Source organism: Pan troglodytes, chromosome 4 (genome assembly GCF_028858775.2).
Source record: "Pan troglodytes isolate AG18354 chromosome 4, NHGRI_mPanTro3-v2.0_pri, whole genome shotgun sequence".
NCBI lineage: Eukaryota > Metazoa > Chordata > Mammalia > Primates > Hominidae > Pan > Pan troglodytes.
In genome coordinates, this window is record NC_072402.2 from 23696995 (window position 1) to 23719570 (window position 22576).

The following is a 22576-nucleotide window of genomic DNA, read 5'->3' on the forward strand; positions in this document are numbered from 1 at the left end:
ACTAATTTACATTCCCACCAACAGTGTAAAAGTGTTCCTATTTCTCCACAGACTCACCAGCATCTATTGTTTCCTGACTTTTTAATAATCACCATTCTGACTGGTGTGAGACAGTATTTCATTGTGGTTTTGATTTGCATTTTTCTGATGATCAGTGATGTTGAGCTCTTTTTCATATGTTTATTGGCTGCATAAATGTCTTCTTTTGAGAAGTGTCTGTTAATATCCTTTGCCCACTTTTTGATGGGGTTGTTTGTTTTTTTCTTTTAAATTTGCTTAAGTTCCTTGTAAATCTGGGTGTTAGACACTTGTCAGATGGGTAGGTTGCAAAAATTTTCTCCCATTCTGTAGGTTACCTGTTCACTCTGATGATAGTTTCTCTTGCTTTGCAGAAGCTCTTTAGTTTAGTTAGATCCCATTTGTCAATTTTGGCTTTTGTTGCAATTGCTTTTGGTGTTTTAGTCGTGAAGTTTTTGCCCATGTCTATGTCCTGAATGGTATTGCCTAGGTTTTCTTCTAGGGTTTTCATGGTTTTAGGTTTTAGATTTAAATCTTTAATTCATGCTGAGTTATTTTTTGTATAAGGTGTAAGGAAGGGGTCCAGTTTCAGTTTTCCACATATGGTTAAACAGTTTTCCCAGCACCATTTACTGAATAGGAGATCCTTTCCCCATTGCTTGTTTTTCGTCAGGTTTGTTGAAGATCAGATGGTTGTAGATGTGTGGTGTTATTTCTGCTCCATTGGGCTGTCTGTTTAGGTACCAGTACCATACTGTTTGGTTACTGTAGCCTAGTAGTATAGTTTGAAGTCAGGTAGTATGATGCCTCTAACTTTGTTCTTTTTGCTTAGGAATGTCTTGGGTATACAGGTCTTCTTTGATTCCATATGAAATTCAAAATAGTTTTTTTCTAATTCTGTGAAGAAGGTCAATGGTTCTTTGATGGGAATAGCATTGAATCTATAAATTACTTTGGCGGTATGGCCATTTTTATGATATTGATTCTTCCTATTCATGATAATGGAATGTATTCCCATTTGTTTGTATCTTCTCTTATTTCCTTGAGCAGTGGTTTATAGTTCTTCTTGAAGAGGTCCTTCACATCCCTTGTTAGCTGTTAGCTGTATTCCTAGGTATTTTATTCTCTTTGTAGTGATTGTGAATGGGAGTTCATTCATGATTTGGCTCTCTGCTTGTCTATTGTTGGTTTAAAGGAATGTTTGTGATTTTTGCACATTGATTTTTGTATACTGATACTTTGCTGAAGTTGCTTATCAGTTTAAGGAGTTTTGGGGCTGAGATGATGGGGTTTTCTAAATATAGAGTCATCTTGTCTGCAAACAGACACAATTTGACTTCCTCTCTTCCTATTTGAATATCCTGTATTTCTTTTTTCTTGCCTGATTGCCCTGGCCAGAACTTCAATACCATGTTGAATAGGAATGGTGAGATAGGGCATCCTTGTCTTATGCCGGTTTTCAAAGGGAATGCTTCCAAGTTTTGCCCATTCAATATAATATTGCCTGTGGGTTTGTCATAAATAGCTCTTATTATTTTGAGATATGTTCCATCAATATCTAGTTTATTGAGAGTTGTTAACATGAAGGGATATTAAATTTTATCAAAGGCCTTTTCTGCATCTATTGAGATAATCATGTGGTTTTTGTCATTGATTCTGTTTATGTGATGGGTTACATTTGTTGATTTGCATATGTTGAACCAGTCTTGCATCCCAGGGATGAAGCTGACTTAATCCAGGTGGATAAGGTTTTTGATGTGCTGCTTGATTTGGTTTGCTAGTATTTTATTGAGGATGTTCACATCAATGTTCATCAGGGATATTGGCCTGACGTTTTTTTGTTGTGTCTCCTCCTGGTTTTGGTATCAAGATGATGCTGACTTCATAAAATGAGTTAGGGAGGAGTCCCTTCTTTGCAATTGTTTGGAATAGTTTCAGAAGGAATGGTACCAACTCCTCTTTGTATTTCTGGTAGAATTTGTCTGTAAATCTGTCTGGTCCTGAGCTTATTTTGGTTGGTAAGCTATTAATTACTGCCTCAATTTCAGAACTTGTTATTGGTCTATTCAGGGATTTGACTTCTTCCTGGTTTAGTCTTGGGAGGGTGTATGTGTCCAGGAATTTATCAATTTCTTCTAGATTTTCTAGTTTATTTGCATAGAGGTGTTTATAGTATTTTCTAACAGTAGTTTGTGTTTCTGTGGGGTCAGTGGGGATATCCCCTTTATCATTTTTTATTGTGTCTATTTGATTCTTCTCTTTTCTTCTTTATTATTCTGGCTAGCGGTCTATTTTGTTATTTTTTTTTTAAAAAAAGCACCTTCTGGATTCATTGATTTTTTGGAGGGTTTTTTTGTGTCTCTATCTCTTCAATTCTTCTCTGATCTTAGTTATTTCCTGTCTTCTGTTGGATTTTGGATTAGTTTCCTCTTGCCTCTGTTTATCTTTTAATTGTGATGTTAGGGTGTTGAGATCTTTCTAGCTTTCAGATGTGGGCATTTAGTGCTATAAATTTCCCTCTTAACACTGCTTTAGCTCTGTCCCAGAGATTCTAGTACATTGTCTCTTTGTTCTCATTGGTTTCAAATAACTTCTTGATGTCTGCCTTACTTTCATTATTTACCCAGGAGTCATTCAGTATCAGATTGTTCATTTTCCATGAAATTGTGTGGTTTTGAGTGAGTTTCTTAATCCTGAGTTACAAATTGATTTCACTGTGGTTTGAGATACTGTTTGTTATGATTTCTGTTCTTGATTGCATTTGCTGAGGAGTCTTTTACTTTCAATTATGAGGTTGATTATATAATATGTGCCACGTGGCACTGGGAAGAATTTATATTCTGTTGATTTGGGGTAGAGAGCTCTGTAGATCTCTACTAGGTCCACTTGATCCAGAGCTGAGTTCAAGTCGTGAATGTTCTTGTTAATTTTCTATCTCATTGACCTAATACTGGCAGTGGGGTGTTAAAGTCTCCCACTATTATTGCGTGGGAGACTAAGTCTCTTTGTCAGTCTCTAAGAACTCGTTTTCTGAATCTGGGTGCTCCTGTGTTGGATGTATATATATTTAGATTAGTTATCTCTTCTTATTGAATTGTTCTGTTTACCAGTATGTAATGTACTTCTTTGTCTTTTTTGACCTTTGTTGGTTTAAAGTCTATTTTGTCAGAGACTAAGATTGCAACTTCTGCTTTTTTTTGCTTTCCATTTGCTTGGTAAATTTTCCTCCATCCCTTTATTTTGAGCCTGTGTGTGTCTTTGCAAGTGAGATGGCTCTCCTGAATACAGCACACTGATGGGTCTTGACTCTTCATCCAATTTGCCAGTCTGAGTCTTTTAATTGGGGCATTTAGCCCATTTGCATTTAAGGTTAGTATTGTTATATGTGAATTGATCCTGTCATCATGCTGCTATTTGGTTACTTTGCACCCTAGTTGATGCAATTTCTTCATCGTATCATTGGTCTTTATATTTTGGTGTGTTTTTACAGTGGCTGGTACTGGCTTTTCCTTTCCATACTTAGTGCTTCTTTCAGGAGCCCTCATAGGGCAGGCCTGGTGGTAACAAAATCCCTCAGCATTTGCTTGTCTGGAAAAGATTTTATTTCTCCATCACTTATGAAGCTTAGATTGGCTGGATATGAAATTCTGGGTTGAAAATTCTTTTCTTTAAGGTTGTTGAATATTGGTCCCCACTCTCTTCTCACTTGTAGAGTTTCTGCTGAGAAGTCCACTGTTAGTTTGATGGGCTTCCCTTTGTAGGTGACATGGCCTTTCTTTCTGGCTGCCCTTAACAGTTTTTCCTTCATTTTGACCTTGGAGAATATGATGACTATGTGTCTTGGGGTTGATCTTTTCATGGAATAGCTTAATGGTGTTCTGTGTATTTCCTGAATTTACATGTTGGCCTGTCTTGCTAGGTTGGGGAAGTTCTCCTGGATAATGTTTTGAAGTGTGTTTTCCAGCTTGTTTCCATTCTCCCCATCTTTTTCTGGTACTCCAGTCAATCATATGTTCAGTCTTTTTATGAATTCCCATATTTCTTGGAGGCTTTGTTCATTTTTTTTCATTCTTTTTTCTCTAGTCTTGTCTGCATGCCTTATTTCAGCAAGGTGGTGTTGAAACTCTGATATACATTCTTCTGCTTCATCGAATTGGCTATTGATAGTTGTGTATGCTTTATGAAGTTCTCATGCTGTGTTTTTCAGCTCCATCACATTGCTTATGTTTTTCTCTAAACTGGTTATTCTAGTTAGCAATTCCTCTAACCTTTTATCAGGGTTCTTATCTTCTTTGCATTGGGCTAGAACATGTTCCTTTAGCTTAGCGTAGTTTTTATTACCCATCTTCTGAGCCTATTTCTGTCAATTTGTTCATCTGATCCTCCATCCAGTTCTGTACCCTTAATGTAGAGATGTTGCGATCATTTGAAAAAGAAGAAGCACTCTGGCCTTTTGGATTTTCAGGAGTTTTTTTGTTGATTCTTTCTCATCTTCTTGAGTTTATCTGGTTTTGTTCTTTGAGGATGCTGACTCTCAGATGGGGTTTCTGTGGGGGCTTTTTGTTGTTGTCATTGATGCTGTTGTTGTTGCTTTCTGCTTGTGTTTTTTACTTTGAATAGTCAGGTCCCTCTTCTGTAGGGCTGCTGAAGTTTGCTAGGGGTTCACTTCAGGCCCTATTCATCTATTAGCTCCTGCAACTGGAGATGTCACTCAAGGAAGCTGGAGAACCACAAAGATGGGTGCCTGCTCCTTCTTCTAAGACCTCTGACCTCGAGGGGCACCAAACTGATGCCAGTAAAATCGCTCCTGTATAGAGTGTCTGACAACCCCTGTTGGAGGGTCTTACCCAGTTGAGTGGCACGAGGAACAGAACCGATTTAACAAAGCACTTTGTACTTTGGTGAAGGGGATATGCCTCACTGGGGGGAAACCCACTTGTCTGGGCTGCCTGGATTCCTCAGAACTACCAGGAGGAAAGGTTAAGTCTGCTGGTCTGCAGAGACTGTGGCCACCCCTCCCCTAGGGGCTTAGGCCCAGGGAGATCCAGATTCTGTCCCTGAGCCTCTGGCTGGAGTTGGAGATCCTGCAAGAAAGACCCACCCAATGAGGAAGGATGGGTCAGGGTCAGGCCTGAAGAGGCACTCTGACAGCAGACTGCCACAGCAAGTGTGTTGGGTGGTGGGGGACAAGTCTTGGGACCAAGCCGTCCAGCCTCCCTGGCTCCACCAGGGGAAAAGTGCAGCCTAGAGCTATAGAGATGGATGCCGCCCTTCCCCCACCCAAGTAGCTTAGTGTGTTGGGTAGTTGCTAGTCCCACTGCTGGCTGCTGCCCCTCCCGCAAGGAGCTTAAACAGCTTAGACAGCAGATGGCCCGAGCTGTGGTGCTGGTCGCCCCTCCCCCTGGGAGTTTAGTGGGCTTAAGCAGATCCCAGCTGAGAGGCTGTTGAGAACCTGCTCTTGAGGAAGGTTGTCTTTTGCTTTGTGGTATGCTTAGCATTCCTAGGCTCTGCTCACTACATGCTAATAGCACATCCAACAACTTGTGACAACCAAAAATGTCTCCAGAGATTATAAAAGATCCTGTGGAAGGGGTGGGGGCTAGAAGAGAACCACTGATTTATACAGAAAAATGCACAAGCTATAAATTAACAGCATTGATTAATTTTCATAATGTCAGTACAGCAGTGTAATGGATACACAGATCAAGAAATAAAACATTGTGAGCATCCCACCAAGCCCTTTCTTGCCCCGTTCACCTTACTACCTCCCATAAAGATAAACACTTTTATTGATTTTAAGACTATAGATTAGTTTTCTGTTTTTGAACTATATATATAAATGAAATTACACAAAATGTGCTTGTGTTGTTTTCAATCAACATTATTCTTTTGAGATCTATTCATGTTGAGCATAATGATAATTCTTCTATTTTTATTGACATATGTCATAATTTATTTATCTATTTTTCTGTTGAGGGACATTTTGTCTTTCTTAGGTCCATTTGTGGGAATATTTTAACTGAATTCAATTTCCTCTATTCAGATTTTTCACTTCTTGTGTCACTTTTCTTAGATTGATTTTTGAGGAATTTGTATGTTTTATTTAATTTTCCAAGAGCATTGGCAGAACATTTTTCAAAATATTATCTTAGTGGCTTTTAGTTATTGTAGAATCTATAATTATTTTACCCCCTTTCATTTCTGGTATTAGTAAATTGTGCTTTTTCATCTCCCTTGAATAATTATGGGTTATCATTTTACTATTCTTTTCGAAAATCACCGTCAGGCAATATATATTTGTTATCTATAACTTCATTTTTTCTCTTATTTTCTCTTCTTATTTATCTTTTTGCTTATTTTGCTGTTCTTTTCCTAACTTTATGATATTATATAATGTATATGAAATGTATACATCACTGAATTTCAACCTTTTTTAAAAAAAGTTTCTATTATATACTTTTATTGGTTACAGAATTCTCTGTAGGCCAACCTTTAGCTTTATCTTACAAATTTATTATTTCATATTCATTATAATTAAGCTCAGAGTATTTTTAATTTTCCTCATAATATATTCTTTAACCATATGACCATTAAATAAAGTGTATTTCCAAATATTTGGGAATATTCTAATTTTTGCCATTTATTATTAACCTTAATTTTGCTGAAATAAGGCAGTATATCTTAATGAATTTGCTAGAATTTTCATTAGATTTTCTTTATATTCTGGCATATATTGGATTTTGGGAAAATTTTGATGTGCAATTGTAAAATACATGTTCTGTTGTGGTTGGCTGCATTATTTTACAAATATCAGTTACCTAAGACTGGTTAATTCTGTTGCTCAGATCTTTTTTCTTATTGACTTTTTTTGCCTGGTTTTATCAATATTGAAAGCAATATGGAAGTATTTCACCTAGATTATGAACTTGTCTATTATTCCTTTTAGTTCTGACATTTTTAGCATTATATAATTTTTAGCTATGTTTTTAACTACATATACATTTACAATGGTTATATTTGCTGGGCAAACTGACCTTCTAGTCATTATGAAATTATCATCTTTATATCTGGCAATACTTTTTAAGTCTATTTTTTTCTGACATTAACACATCAGCAAGAGTTTTATTTTGATTTGTGATTCATTTTTTCTCTGTACTTTTATTTCAATGTTTCCTCATTCTTATATTTGTTATAGATCTCTTGGAACATTGTATAATTAGACTTTCTATTTTAATTGAGTCTGAAGTTTTTGTGTTTTAATTTGAATATTTAACCTGTTTACATTTAGTGTAATTATTGACATATTTGGTTTTATATCTTGAACTCACTATTTATTTTACATTTATCCATCTATTTATAGTCTCTTTTCTTGTTTTATAATTTTTTATTTTCTTTCCCTTTAGCATGTTAAATTATTTCACTATGGATTAAAATGCATCAATTATACATTATTGTCCATTTTACATTGGAACTTATACTGTGTATCAAAAAATATAACAAAATTTATAACAGAAAAATAACAAAAACATTAATTACATTAATGTCCATTTTACATTAGAACTTATACTATGTATCAAAAAATATAACAAAATTAGAATATATTAATTCTAATTTCAGTGTTTGTGTTCTTGTTATATGAATTTTAATTCTTCACATAATTTGGACCCAATATATTATTAAAAGTATTATTTTGTATAGTCAATTTCTATGCATATTTACTCATTTACTAACTTTATACATTGCTTTTCATTTTTTTGTGTATTTCCATGCTTCTTTCCAGCACTATTTCTCTTATGCTTACAGATCTTCACTAAGCTTATTTTTGTGTATGTGTGTGTGTGGTGGTGGTGGGTGGGTGGGTGGGAGTTCTGGTGACAAATTTTCTAAATTTTTGTTTGTCTGGCGAAGTCTTTACCTTGATTTCATGTTTAAATGACAGTTTCACTAGGTATAGAATTGTACGTTGGCAGCTATTTTCTCTCAGCACTTTAAAGATGGCATTCCTTTGTCTTCTAGCCTCCATTATTTCTATTAGAATTGAGCTGGCTGTTAGTCTTACTGCAGCTGTTTTGAAGATAATATGTCTTTTTCTCTCCAAGATCTTTGGCTCTTCTACTTTCTTATATCTGCAAATCCTGATTGCCTAAGCAGCTGTGAACTACAATATTGTCTTTCTAGCTTCTTGAGATTCCCAAATATACACTAATTTTTCTGCGTTTTAGTTTTAGTCACCTGAATAGATTATCTGTTTCTTATCCATCACCAAAAAGATTAGCAAATACTGCAGGGGAAAAGATTCTCTTAAAAGGTCAGTTTCTTATATTGTAATTCCTTTGTCTTTGAATTAATGGACTCTCAAGTATTGGTTGCCTCTGTAGTTTTCAGGTATCTTTCAATATCTTTTATCTGGACTTTTAGTTGTACTAATTGGAGTGTCTGTTTCTTCAATATTCCTAATACTTAAACTTTTGAATTAAAGAAAGTTTTGTTAATTGAAAAAAATTACTTCTCTTTTTGTTTTTGTTTTTGTTTTTGTTTTGTCTCTGAGACAGAGTTTCACTCTTGTTGCCCAGGCTGGAGTACAATGGTGCGATCTTGGCTCACCGCAACCTCTGCCTCCCGGGTTCAAGTGATTCTCCTACCTCAGCCTCCTGAGTAGCTGGGATTACAGGCATGCGCCACCATGCCTGGCTAATTTTTTGTATTTTTAGTAGAGATTGGGTTTCTCCGTGTAGGTTAGGCTGGTCTTGAACTCCCGACCGCAGGTGATCCATCTGCCTTAGCCTCCCAGAGTGCTGGGATTACAGGCATAAGCCACCACACCAAGCCTACTTCTCTTTTTAATTTCCTGAAGCATTTCCAAATTTAGGAGCTTAAGATGTCAGTTGGAGATAATGTAAGTTAGTTGTGAATTATAATGTCTTGTTACATCAAAACTTTAGGGCCTGTAGTACTCATTTGAGGCCAGGCTTTAGAGTGGTTACAAATACATAATCAAAAGTCTTAAGACAACAAAGATTTATTTCTCAACATGTAAAGTGCAGTGTGTGTTTGTATACCCTCCAGGCTGTCTGCAATACATGACTCTGGAAGCTAGGGTGCTCTATGCTGTGATGCTATCAAATCTTCATGGATTTTTCCAGGATCCTGAAAGTATGTGATGATAAAAGGTGAACCACTCACATTTTCTCTTAACTTCTCTGGCAGTGTCATGTAAAACTTGCACTTTCAGCACATTGGCAGGAACTACACACATGGTCACAGGCTAACTGCAAGGGAGGTTGGAAAATATAAGGAAGCACATAACATATTTAGCATTAGTATCTGTGCCAAAGTAATCATCTATTATACGTTGGCAGTAAAATGTTAGTGATAATTCTAATAGATCAGATAAAACAATAATAAATCTGTGTGGTCATTTATTTTTAGAGGGAATATTTTTATCAAACAAACGGACCTGAGAAGACATTTAAATCTTTATTCCCCAAAATGTTGTTTCTCAGATTGCAGATGGAGCATTTATAATCTGATAGATCCATAGCAATTGAATTTCTATAGCAGTAACTTATTCTTAGGCAGGTAGTAAATGTAATACCTGGCTATTCCACTTTCTTAACCTTTTTTTTTTTTCTTTTAATTTTGGAGAGACAGGGTCTTGCTTTGTTGCCCAGGCTGGTCTCAAACTCTTGGCTTCAAGTGGTCCTCTGGCCTCAGCCTCCCAAAGTGCTGGCATTACAGGCATGAGCCACTGTGTCCGGCCCCTTAATTCTTTAATAAGCTAGGGAGAAAAACAATTTGGCATTTTTGATGTTGCTTTTGTATGGAGAACATTGAAGGTGAGTAGAAGTGCAAATTGAGGAAATGACATAAAATTGTTTGTAGTCTCCTAAGTAATTTTGAGAAGAATAATTTGAAAACTACTAGTCTAATGAAACACAAATAAATATTTGAAAAGCAGTGTAGAAGCAAATTCTTTTTTATTCAGTTTTATGTGTCATGAGCTTCAGGAGTTGCTAAGTAGCCAAAAACATGCCATTCATAAGTCACCCTTGTGTCTGCAGAAAATTTGAAAAATTAATAAAACAAACAAAAAAACCCACAGAAAAACACACAATAACATGCCATTCATTGAAACATACTAGTGTTTCAAAGATAAGGAAAATGAGAAAAATTAATGTAATCATTCTTATGCTGCAGTAACTTTATGCATAAATAAAGACAATGCTTCATCAAGAGCAGATAGGGCTTGTGACTTTTTTGAAATTGTTTTTCAAATGTTGGTAATAAATTTTTATTAATTTATTCATGCATATATTGATACCACATGACTCCCCTTATGAAGAGAAGAATACTTTTCTAACCCATCTCTTGGTTTAGAGAAGTTTATTTTGAATTATGAGAGAAAAATTATCTAATGTATATATGGATAAAAGGTATGACCTTTGCAATATTAATATCATATTTTAGCCTAAATCTGTTGGACCCATCCAATGCTTCTATTTATATATTGCAATTACGAATATTGCCACCTTTCAGCAAAGGAATGGGGACTATAATATTCTGAAACTTTTCCCAAAGTCCTTTAATGAGTAAATATTTAAGACATACATAGGTGTTTTCTGGGTAACTCAAATTACAGAGCTCATTTGATTTAAAATTTTTCAACCAGTGCATTTCACTTTGTATTAAGTGGATAAAAACACTAATTGCAATCACCTAAATTGGTTAGATAAATATTACTTATTAGAAAAGACTGTTAAAAATGATGCTGTTAGAAAATCTTTGAAAGACTCTATACAAATTATTTACCAAACATGTGTATGTATATGTCTGTGAATGTATATATGTACATATTCATATAAAAGCAAGAGTAAGCATACATACTTTTAAAATAGAGGTATCAGATATAAATAGGTGAGAAATCTAGGAGTTCAAGTTTGCTAACAGAGTTACAGTTGAATAATTATTTATTTGCAAAGTCTGTATTATGCTCCTCCTCATGTGTGTGCATACAAGTATGTGTTTCCAACTCCCAAAACAAATCTACAAATGTTAAAGATAAGATGATATAAAAACTTTATACATTATTTTATGAAAACTGTGAAAATCTTTTAAGACTCATGAGAATAAATCTCCTGTTAAGATGAGATTGGCACTATAAAATGTAAGGGGATGATCAGGGCTATAATTGAAAAAGTGTAATAAAAGTGACACATCATTTTTTATGCCATAATATAGGATTCTTATATACCCCTACTCCCACAAAAACATAAAACCCACTTAGTTCAGAATATTCTACCATTTCTTAATTGTTACTCTGGTCACATTTCCCACCCTTAATCCTATTCTTTGAATCTTAAAAAAAAATCTGCCGAACACTAATTATTTAACCTTGCCTCCTACCTACTTTCCCTCTTTATTCTGAGGTTTCTTAAGGGCTATAATGAGCTGTCCCCACACAAACAGGCCAAATTAGTGGATAATTACTGCTGGGCCCGTGAATGTTCTCACTCCTCCTTTCTTATAGTTTCACAACATTACCAGAATGGTCTGTCGCCTCCCTACCAATTAGGAACAATTACTACTTTATAACATTAGTGGTGGGAGGCTTATTATGTTCAAGGATATGTAAAAGTAAGGTAAGAGTAGGAGAGAACTGCAAGGCCAAAAGGGGTCACTGTCACATGAGGGATATCAAAAGTTTGATAGTTTTAATTTCATTTTTTTAGGAATACAGCTGCAAAGATTTATATTAACTCTATTAAATGAAAGTGAACATCATATATTGCCAAGGTTGTGTTTTTCTCCTTTTGTTCAGGATATCTCATTTTGATGGCTTGAGTTTTCAAAATCATGGAAATGACTCTACATCCTTCTATGGGAGCAAAAAGCGTTATTTATTTTTTTGGTTTCCTAGTAAACATTTCAACATATCTGTGTGTGTGTGTGTGTGTGTGCATGCTCACACACATGTGGAGAGTATGGTCTTGGCATCTGAATTTAGTTTCTTAAGCTACGTCAAGGATGCCATTGAAAAGTAAGGTACTGTGATTCAGAAGTGTAGGTAACAAACATTCCTTTTCAATCTGTATTTAAATAGGAAATTGTAGATCAAGATAAACCTGCATCGAATCTTCAGAATGAAGTGTTTTGAAAGATTTTCAAGACTGCTCAATGGGTACTAAATTACAGCTGGATAGGAAGTATAAGTTCCAGTGTTCTATTTCACAGTAGGATGACTATGGTTAACAATATCGTATTGTATATTTCAAAATAGCTATAAGAGAGGTCTTTGAATGTTCTCACCACAAATAAATGACAAATGCATGAGACTATGAGTATGCTAAATACCTTGGTTTGAATTGTATACAATGTATACATGTATTGAAACATCACACTCTACCCATAAATATGTACAATTATATGCCAATTATAAACAAAAGTTTAAAAATGTTTACTATATATGCAGTTGACTTTTCTCTTTCTGGAGAGATGGAGCATAAAAAACCTGTTCATAAATTCTTTATTTTTTGATGCAATATTCTTATTACTTCTGTAAAACATTTTTTGAGGTTGTGAGTGATATTTATTTGGCAGTAAGAGGAATAGAAATGAAGTCAGGGTTCACCCTAGCAGCAAAAATAAATTAATAAAATAAAAGGCTCACGTGGTGCTGTGTATGGGTGCTCTCTTTCATTCAGGGTATATGCCAGAAATTCACTGAAATGTGATGCATGTTAATGCATCTGGCCTTACCATCCCTTTTGACACTTGGTTCCTGTTAAGGCGTCCGCTCCATGGTCAGAGAACACAATCCTAAATCTTTCTTTCGGTGGCATCTTAATTAGTCTAGCTGATTCATGCTTCAAAAAAAGGAGCAACATGGAAACCCTCACAGGATGGAGAAGAAACCATCTAACTTGAATATTTATTTCAAGTAAAACAAGAAACTATTCTAGATACCCCTGACAGGAGAAAATTTTTAGATGAAATCGGTAACCAACTTTGACAGTAGTGTCAGAAAGCATGACAATAGAGAGACTGTTATTATTATTATTATTATTATTACTATTATGGAATAAAAAGACTACTGTTGTCAAAATTTGAATTTTAGCTGAGTGGTAAGAATGAAAAATGCATTTCAGAGAGTTAATAAAGGATTAGCTTGAAAGAAAGTGAAACCTGAGGTTATGAACCACACATATGAAAAGTTTGATAATTAAAAGGAAAAAAAACTTCAAGAGTACTAAATAAAATAATTTTGCAGAATGAGGTTTTGTATATTTGAAGGCAGAAAAGGAGAAACTAAATGAAGAAGGAGAGTAAAGAATTATAAAGGTATGGAATCTAAGGTGTGTATTACCTTCCACAATTGGAACGTGTTTGCATACACACATTCTTTTATGCTGGTTAAGAAGTAATAAAAAATGAGAACAATAACAGAAGTATCCTGAGATAAGAGGACATATATTGAGTGGGCTCTTTCTTTTCAGTGAATTAGAAAGCAAAGACTGTGTCTCATTTAGAAAATTGAAGCACATTCTGGAGAAAAAAATGTTGCATAAAGGATGTAGCCTTGACTGACAAGCAACTTAAAAAAACATCAAGATCAATAGTTAACTCTCTGGTTGTCTGGAACTAATAGATAATTCAATTGTTCAATAAAAACATCAAACAGTATGTTCTTTGTAATGCATTGCAAATAATTAGTAGATCGATTGCATTTTTTGATTGTGTGTGTGTGCGTCAAATACCCATGATCACAATATTGTCTCTCTAGATAGAACCAAAGTTGACCGAATCAAATGTTCATTATGTTGTAGTTATTAAACAAGTTCTATACATTACCTAACAATACAATACTTATCTTTTATGGAAACTCAGTTTCATAGAGACTCCAAGTTTCCATTTCTGCCAACATTTAATCTTTTAATAGTTCCTCAATATTAAAATGTTTTTATGGCGTTTGTCTCAAAGAAATAAAAACTTATGTTCACACAAAAGCCTAATCATTAATGTTCAGAACAGCTTTATTCATAATAGCCTCAAATGGGAAACAACCCAAACGTCCTCCCATATGTGAATAAACAGACACATTCATGCCATGGAATACTATTGAGCAATAAAAAGGAGCCACTATTGCTACACCCAATAACTTGGATGGATCTCAAGAGTATTACACTGAATTTTAAAAAAAGTCAATCTCAAATGGTTACGTAGCATGTGATTTCATTTATAATACATTTTTAAATGACATAAAATGCAGAATAGATTAGTGGTTGCTGGGGATTAAGGAGTTAAGGGGGAAAAGATATGGCTATGGCAAAAAATAGTAGCACACGGAGTACTTAGGATGGAACTGTTCTGTATCTTTATTATGGTAATAATCATAGAAATCTACAAATGTGATAATATTACAAAGAACCAAATGCACACACAAACACAAATGAGTGCAGCCAGGCGCAGTGGCACATACCTATAATCCTAGCAATTTGGGAGGCTGAGGCAGGAGGATCACTTGAGCCCAGGAGTTAGAGACCAGCCAGAGCAATGGTGAAACTGGTCTCTACAAAAAATTAGCTGGACATGATGGTGTGTGCCTTTGGTCCCAGCTAGTGGAGAGGCTGAGGTGGGAGGATTGCTTGAACCCAGGAGGTTGAGGCTGCAGTGAGCCATGATTGCACCACTGAACTCCAGCCTGGGCGGCAGAGTGAGACCCTGTTTCAAAAATAGATAAATAAATAAAAGTGCATGTAAATGTGGTAAGATCTGAATAGGATTGATGGATTTCATTGACATCAATTTTCAAGTTGTAATACTGTGCTATAGGTATACAAAATATTACCATACAATGATTCACAGACTTTTTCTGTCATATTTCTTACAATATATATAAATCTACAATTATCTAAAATTTAAAAATATTAAAAATAAATATACTGTTCATGTCCAAGAGCAAAAGAGGTAAATTCTAGCTAAGAGACTAGGCCAAGACTAATGGAGAGAGTGTTATTTGAGCTAGCATTAGAAGTTGAATATGATCTTTGTAAGTGGAGAATCGTGTAGAGCAAAATATTTCAGTAATGAGAACAGGCCAAAGTACTGCATTAGCAATAGTTGTTCATTATTTTAATAATTATTTATTGAGAATTACTAGATGTCATGCATTTTGTGCAGGATATTGAGAATATAAAGTAAGCAAAACTGTATTTCCATGAAACTTGTATATTCCTAGAGTGTATATTCATGGAAATTTCAAGTTGTTAGTTTAATATAATCCAGTATTGTACAAATGTATGTAAAATTTTCACCCCAAGTATTATGGAGAACAATATGGAAGAGAACAATTTTCAAAGATGTGCAGTCATGTAGCCAGAGGAACTGGTAATGAATTTAATTTTAATGAAAAAAAGGCATGTAGAATAATAAATACAATTAAATGTCAGAAGTTTATGTTATTGACACATGTTGCCTAGACTGGAGTGCAGTGGCACGATCTCGGTTCACTGCAACCTCTGCCTCCTGGGTTCAGGAAATTCTCGTGCCTTAGCCGGCTGAGTATTTGGGATTACAGGTGTGTGTCACCACACCTGGCTGATTTTTGTATATTTTAGTAGAAATGGGGTTTCACCATGTTGGCCAGGCTGGTCTCAAACTCCTGGCCTCAAGTGATCTGCCTGCCTCAGCTTCCCAAAGGGCTGGGATTAAAGGTGTGAGCCACCATATCTGGCTGAATTCCTGGAACTTCAGTGAAAAGACTGACTGATTTGCCAATCTGCTAACCCAAGTAGAACAGAAACTAATTAAATACCAAGAAGATACTTTGCCACTTTTCATGCTAAAACAGCCAATACTGAAATTGTTTAGATATACAATTTGAATGAACTCCGTGGTCTAAGTTAAATTATCTATGATAAGCCATCAGTTGTCAGTGCTATGCACCTAAATTGGGGAAACAACTGGTATTCAAAAGGACATAAGTCCAATGTCAAGCATGGAGAACCAGGACGGCTGCCTTATCCTTCCTGAGTCCTGCATTCCATGACTCATCATGACAATGATAAAAATGACCCAAATTAAATATATATTGCTGTGGTAGCTTATAAACTGCTAAAATAGTGTATGACCAATGTTTGGTTTGTCAAACCAATATTCCTGGGAACACAAAGCTTCAGGTACATTCCACAACATGATAGGCCACTTAAACATTTATAGAGGGATATCATTCAGTTGTCATTTTCAACACATGTTTTCTGGTTCTATAAAAGACTTTCCATTCAAGAGAGCTGATGTTATAACAGTAGCTTATTATGCCACTGTGTATTTTCACCAGTTACAGAAAGCTTTTCATGGTTCACTGACTGAGGACAATCAACCCCTTCATAATCCATAACCCAAAGATTGAACTGTCTGAGAACACCAGAGAAAGACTGCTCCTGCCATCCACATTGCAGCAAACCTTCAGGACCTTGAACCTTGGATTCATAGTCTTACAACTCAGAAGCATCCCTCCACACTCTCAAAACTGGACATCCTTGGGAACCCTTAAGGTAAAGCTAACCAGGGAAGATTTTCTGCCCAGAAGATGGCATCCTTTTTCCCAAGATCACAGAAGCTTTTTCCCAAGATCACAGATCAAGACTTCTCTAGTACCATGAGACTCTTATCTTTGAATTTTTCCCCTTGCTATGCCTCTATAAACAATAGAAGTAAAAATGGAATCTGTTGTGTGCACTCATGGGGTATACTTTTATTTGTGAAGGATGCTGCAGCCAGACTTATACATGGATAACAGATACGGTTTGGCTCTGTGTCCCCACCCAAAACTCATGTTGAATTGTAATCCCCAGTGTTTGTGAGGACTGGTGGGAGGTGATTGGATCATGGTTGTGGTTTCTAATGGTTTAACATGATCCCTTTAGTACCGTCTTGTGATAGAGTTCTCATGAGGTCTGGTTGTTTAAAAGTGTGTGGAACCTTCCCGTTCACTCTTTCTCCTGCTCTGACAAGTGAAGATGTGACTGCTTTTCCTTCAACTTCTGCCATGATTGTAAATTTCCTGAGGCCTCTCCAGCCATGCTTCCTGTACAACCTGCAGAACTGTGAGTCAATTAAACCACTTTTTTTTTATAAAGTACCCAGTCTCAGGTACTTCTTTATAGCTATACAAGAACGGACTAATACAATAAACTTATGCCTTGATAGATGGAAGATGAAGGCCCAATGTAGGTGAGAAGTTTTAATGGTATGTACATTGCTCCATAATCAGTCAGAAAGAACTCCTCTCAACCTACAGCGTGGGTTAAAAGAACATTGCCAGAAGGTCGTCATTCTTCTAGAAGGGCATCATTTGTTAGGTCCTTTTTTCCATAGTTAGTAAAGGATGCAATGATTAGAAATTCATTCCTCACCATAGGCTCCATAGCAGATTCTCCTGTAAGAGCTATGATTACACAACAGACTTTAAATTATCTCATGAAAATGATGCTGAATAATAGAATTTCTCTAGATTACTTCCTGGCTAAACAGAGAAGTAACCGTGCAGTTGCTGGCACTTGTTGCCCATGGAGAAATATATCACATTGGGTATTACAGAGATTAAATAGTAGGGGATTAACGAAGAGACTGCTTAGTTAAAGCAAGTAGACTCTTTATCTAGCTCATTCTTTGATCTATTGATTTTAGTTTGTTTGATTTATGGAGACCCTGGGTAAGAAGCATACTCCAAACTCTTGGTATTATCCTCCTGATAGTCATAATAGTAGTCTCCCTGGTGCACTGTGGTCTCTGAAAAGCTTTACAAGTTTGCATGCAGCCATCTCTAGAGTATCAAGTGGTCTCTCTTCAACTGTAATGACAAGAGTGAAAAAATGTGTGACCATGAGGGCACCATAACCTGTAAATGACATTCTGAGACTGGAAACCCAAAATGATGGTAACTGAGAGTGGCACTAAGGCCATAAGTGTTGGTCACACTCTTACCTAAGGAGAATTTGACTAAATGGGGGATATTTTTTAAAGACAATTATTGGAGGCCATTGTTTTGGATTGAGCTCATGCAGTAGGCCCCAAAAGACCAGAACAAACCAAAATGGAGTCACTTATGCTAAATGTGACATAATCAAACTAAGACTTTAAGGAAACACATAGATCCTAGAAAAGACAGGTTTAGGGTTTTTTTTTTTTTTTTTTTTTTTTTTCTGTAAACAGGATGTTCCGGCATAAGGAGATACCCTCTACTGGAACCCTTTTAAAACAATGACCTGAAGTCCTTGTTCCCATCTTACAAAACCCGTAGTTCTATTTTCCAGTGGGTTTCAAGAGCAAATAAGTACAGTTACAATGATGATAGTGCCATCAATCACTGAACTTTTGGTCATCCTCTCAATTTTGAGAGGATGACCAAAAGGAGGGGATTGTTAAATCAAGTTTAGTCTAAAACTGCCTCCTTACATATTTTAAGTTTGGCCTAAAAGTTTCTCTGTACATCATGAATCATAGCCTAAATAGAAGTGTAAACAGACTATACTGTACTCTTGTGCCAATCACTGAATTTTGGTCAATCAAATGTGGCCAACTGTTTAAATCGTGTTCAACTAAGACAAACACCGAGCTATAACCAATACAGCAGTTTCTGTACCTCGCTTCTGATTTGTGTACATCACTTTCCTTTTTCTGTCCATAAATCTTCTACCACATGGCTGCACCAGAGTCTCTGAGCCTACTCTGGTGTGGGAGGCTGCCTGATTTGCAAATCGTTCTTTGCTCAATTAAACTCTTTAATTGGGCTGAAGTTTTTCTTTTACCATAAGGAAACTTTTTGTATAATTTTAAAATCTTAAAATTATTTTTAATGTTCCTTTGATGTTTGGGTCATTTCCCATTACTAGAGGGTTATGATATGGGAACACATGTTTTAAAAAATTATGGAATGTTTTCAGCTATCAAATGCTAACATCTGATAGTTGTTCAGGATTTATTGCTTCCTAGACTTTCACTAAAATTTAAGGTTATAATTCTGTATATAAAATGTGCTAAAGAAGATGTGTTTTTATTGAGGAAAGGAGTAATTTTATCTAATTCAGAAATTATCTGTTTATTCAAATTATGAATTATGAAAAATTTTTAATAAAATAAAATGACTGGTTATCAAAAACGAAAGAATTTAGGACAAAATAGAAAGTCAAAGCATGTCATAGATGGTCGGTGTAAGTCATATGTACATTTATTCCTGTTTCTCTCTGTGTTTATCTTCATGTACATTCAGAGAAAATAGGAACTTGAAAAAGTTTAGTTAATAAAACATTCTTTAAGACAAGATAGAAAATTGGAAAAATTCAACTAATTAACATTGCTCATAATCAAAGCTCCTAATCTTGATAAAGGTAAAATATGAAATAATGTAAAGAAATATGCTGGTGTTTGAAAATTTCTTTTTAGTATAGGTAAGCACAAAGCCAGATTTACCGTGGAAACAAATTTCATAAAGATGCTTTCATTGTTTTGTTTCATACTGTATTTGCTATTCTGCATAGACAGTACTAGCACTAAAATGTTTACTGGTTATGTGCTTGAAGTAAACTTCTTAATTGCACAAAATGTATGTGGTGTTGGAAGACTTAAAGACGTTAATTTATGTATCAGGAACAAAATATTCATCTTTTTTTGTATTTTCTTTTTTAGACTCTGGGTAACACTGTAGCCTCTAAGGTAAACTGAGTAGGAGAAAAATTTGGGGTTAGTTTTCTGTTTAGTTGATTTTGCTTTTAATTTCCATTTGTTTACTCTTTGATCTCCTTTGGGTTTCACTTATATATACATATATAAAACCACTATTTTATTTTTTACTTTCTGCTGGAAGGCTTGTATTTGGTTCCATGAATTGTCATTTGTTTCCTATGCATTTCCAACAACTCATCATTTGCTCTATTTATGTAAAATTCCCAAGCTACCTTTGTCAAGCCTCCAAAAAATGATACTACACACCAGCTATTTAAAACTGGATTGGTTTTGCTTACTTCTGATGATCTAGAGAGCTATAAATGCTTTAAGTTTCCTGGAAAAGAAAATAGGCTTATCTTCATAAGTTCTGAACAGAAATAGTACATATATTTTACAGAACAGAAATAGCACACATATTTTATTATTTGGAAAAGTAGGTGAGAGTAGAAATGTTTAAATGCTGTTTATTTCCAAGGTAATTAAATTAAATCAGTAATTTTAATTGGATTCAGATCTTCTCCTTTAGGTAATGAGGAAAAACTGTATTATGGTTACACTGTTGTAATAATCAGGAAAGATAGGCCTTATCCTTAAGAATATTGTATTCCTATGTGACTGAAGAGAGAGATTGTGTTGCAGAAGAAAACTATAGAATTAGATTAACCATTAATTCATGGGTGGCCACATTTGGAGATGTCCACAACACCTCTCTTCATCATAAAGCAGCCAGAGAAATTGATACCAGATTCTTAATAAATAGAAAAGGGGAGACTGAAACCAGCCCAATTGTCCTGTAGAACTGATCTTTACAATTCCTTCTGAATAAACATAGAAATTGACCTTCCCAATATTAAAAATTGAGAAAGTTTCATTTGTGTAATCTGAGTTCCTTTCTCAGGAAAATAGCCATCAGTCCTCCCAGATGGTATCAAAGAACTGAAACTTAGCAAATCACTGAAACTAGTCAATAAGTCACCAGGCCCCTCACCTGTCATAATCTTCAACTGATTATCTGCTTCCTGTTGACCAACATGTCTTCCTTATCCCTCCCTAACTGCTGTTTTCCTGCACATAGTTACATTTATTCACTGCATTATAAACCCCTAATTTCAGTCAGTTGAGGAGATATGAGATTGTTCCCCCATCTCATCTGTAGCACCTGATTAAAGCCTTCTTCCCAGGCAATACTCATTGTCTCAGTGGTTGGCTTTCTGTGTGGCAAGCAGCAGGGCCTGGAACAAACCCCTGGTGTTTCAGTAATGATGCTACTTCAAAGTGCCTCAGAATATAAACACAATCAAAGTATGGGAAATGTGTGATTGGTTGATATTATGTTTTTGTTACCTGAAGAAATAAATGGCAATGTTATGTAGATACTGGATTTGAAAATTTTAAAAAATTAAAGAAATATATATATATATATATTTGCACCAGAGTAGGACTAAGAGGGGGAGTTGAGATGGTATCCAATCTCAATTCTCTCTCTTTATGTATATATAAATTTATAATTTAAATAGTTCTTCATAAAATTAATATAATTGATAATTAAAGTAAATAATTATAATTATAAAATATGATTTATAAAATTATCTAAATTAATATAATTTCATATTTATATAAATATTTCTCTCTTGCATAAATATAAAATTATATATTTTTTATTTTTGTACACTTCATTTGAGATTTTGGGATGTCCTTGAAGAACAGGTCATTTTAGAACTAAAATCTACAAGGGATGGAGACCAGCTGTACTTCACTGCTGGTGTAAGAACAGAGGGTGAGGTGAAGGCTCGCATGACACAAACTCTAATTGCAGAACTTGGACTCCAGCTCCTGATAGAACAAAGGCCAGTGCTCCCGTTGTCATGCAGCACATAAATTTTATAGTTTCAGGACAAGGGCCTTTTTCCTAAAGTCTAATACCTAGCCCAGTTAGATCCCTGTGCACTATCCAGAATATAATGGGTCTGGTTATACTCTCTCATTTATTTGACAGGTTTTTACCTTTTACTTTAATTATTGATGATTGCCTGAAGTATGCCTGGAATTGTTAAGTACTTTGGAAGCTAAATTTAGAAAAGCCCCAGTGTCCTCTTTTATAGCCATTTGTTTCCCCAACATAGGCTATACACTGTAGTGAGTGGTTCTTGGTTCAGTCTCAAAATCCTCTATTTTCCTGCTCTGTGCATATTGATTTGTTTCCAGTTTGTCCCTTGACTGTTCCAAGGATAGTCTATATGCAAAATCCTGCACACAAAACTCATGTATAAGAAAGAGTATTTTTCCCTGAAAAAATTTTCACTTGTTCTGGAAATGGGAAAGGACTTGGGACTGAGAGAAGGGCAGAATTTCCTCCGTTCTGGGGGCAGGAAAATGTGAAAGAGGATTCTAGAAGCAAATGTAGCTGAGAGTGGACGCCACCTCAATTTCCCTTCCTAATCCTACTCTGGTGCTAAAGGCTTAATTTGGGAAAAATAGTTCAGCAGGGCTCACTCCTGCTGCCAGTACTGAGATCCTGGGATCCCTGAGCAGAGGGCAACAGAGGAAAGTGAATGGCTGGGGACTTCACTCACTTTGTCTTGTGACTTTAAGTGGGTAATTATAGAAAAATTTAAAGCAGTAATGGAGGAGAAAAAAAATGATTGCTACCATAAATTGTATGTTGCGAACATCATCTGTCTCATAAGAAATTGATCAGTTTGTAATTATATTATTTGGCATTATTATTCTAAGTTCACATGGGAAGAAATTGAAACCTAGGGCTATTAAGCTACTTGCTCAAATTTGCCCAGTAGATATGGGCCAGGGTCAGGGCACGGATTTAGTTTCTTCAATT

At 35.4% G+C, this 22576-nt stretch overlaps 1 long non-coding RNA gene across 3 annotated transcripts in view; it reads left to right on the forward strand.

Moving 5' to 3' along the window:
- Positions 1-22576, forward strand: part of LOC107974626 (uncharacterized) — a 291544-nt gene that overhangs the window by 248796 nt on the left and 20172 nt on the right. Inside the window, exon 5 of one of the 3 annotated variants that reach the window (XR_008547904.2) lies at positions 16352-17155. The exons of the other annotated variants lie outside the window; for them this stretch is intronic. This is a non-coding gene — a long non-coding RNA (uncharacterized LOC107974626). Of the gene's footprint in view, positions 1-16351; positions 17156-22576 lie in introns of those variants that run through there. 3 annotated transcript variants of the gene reach the window in all.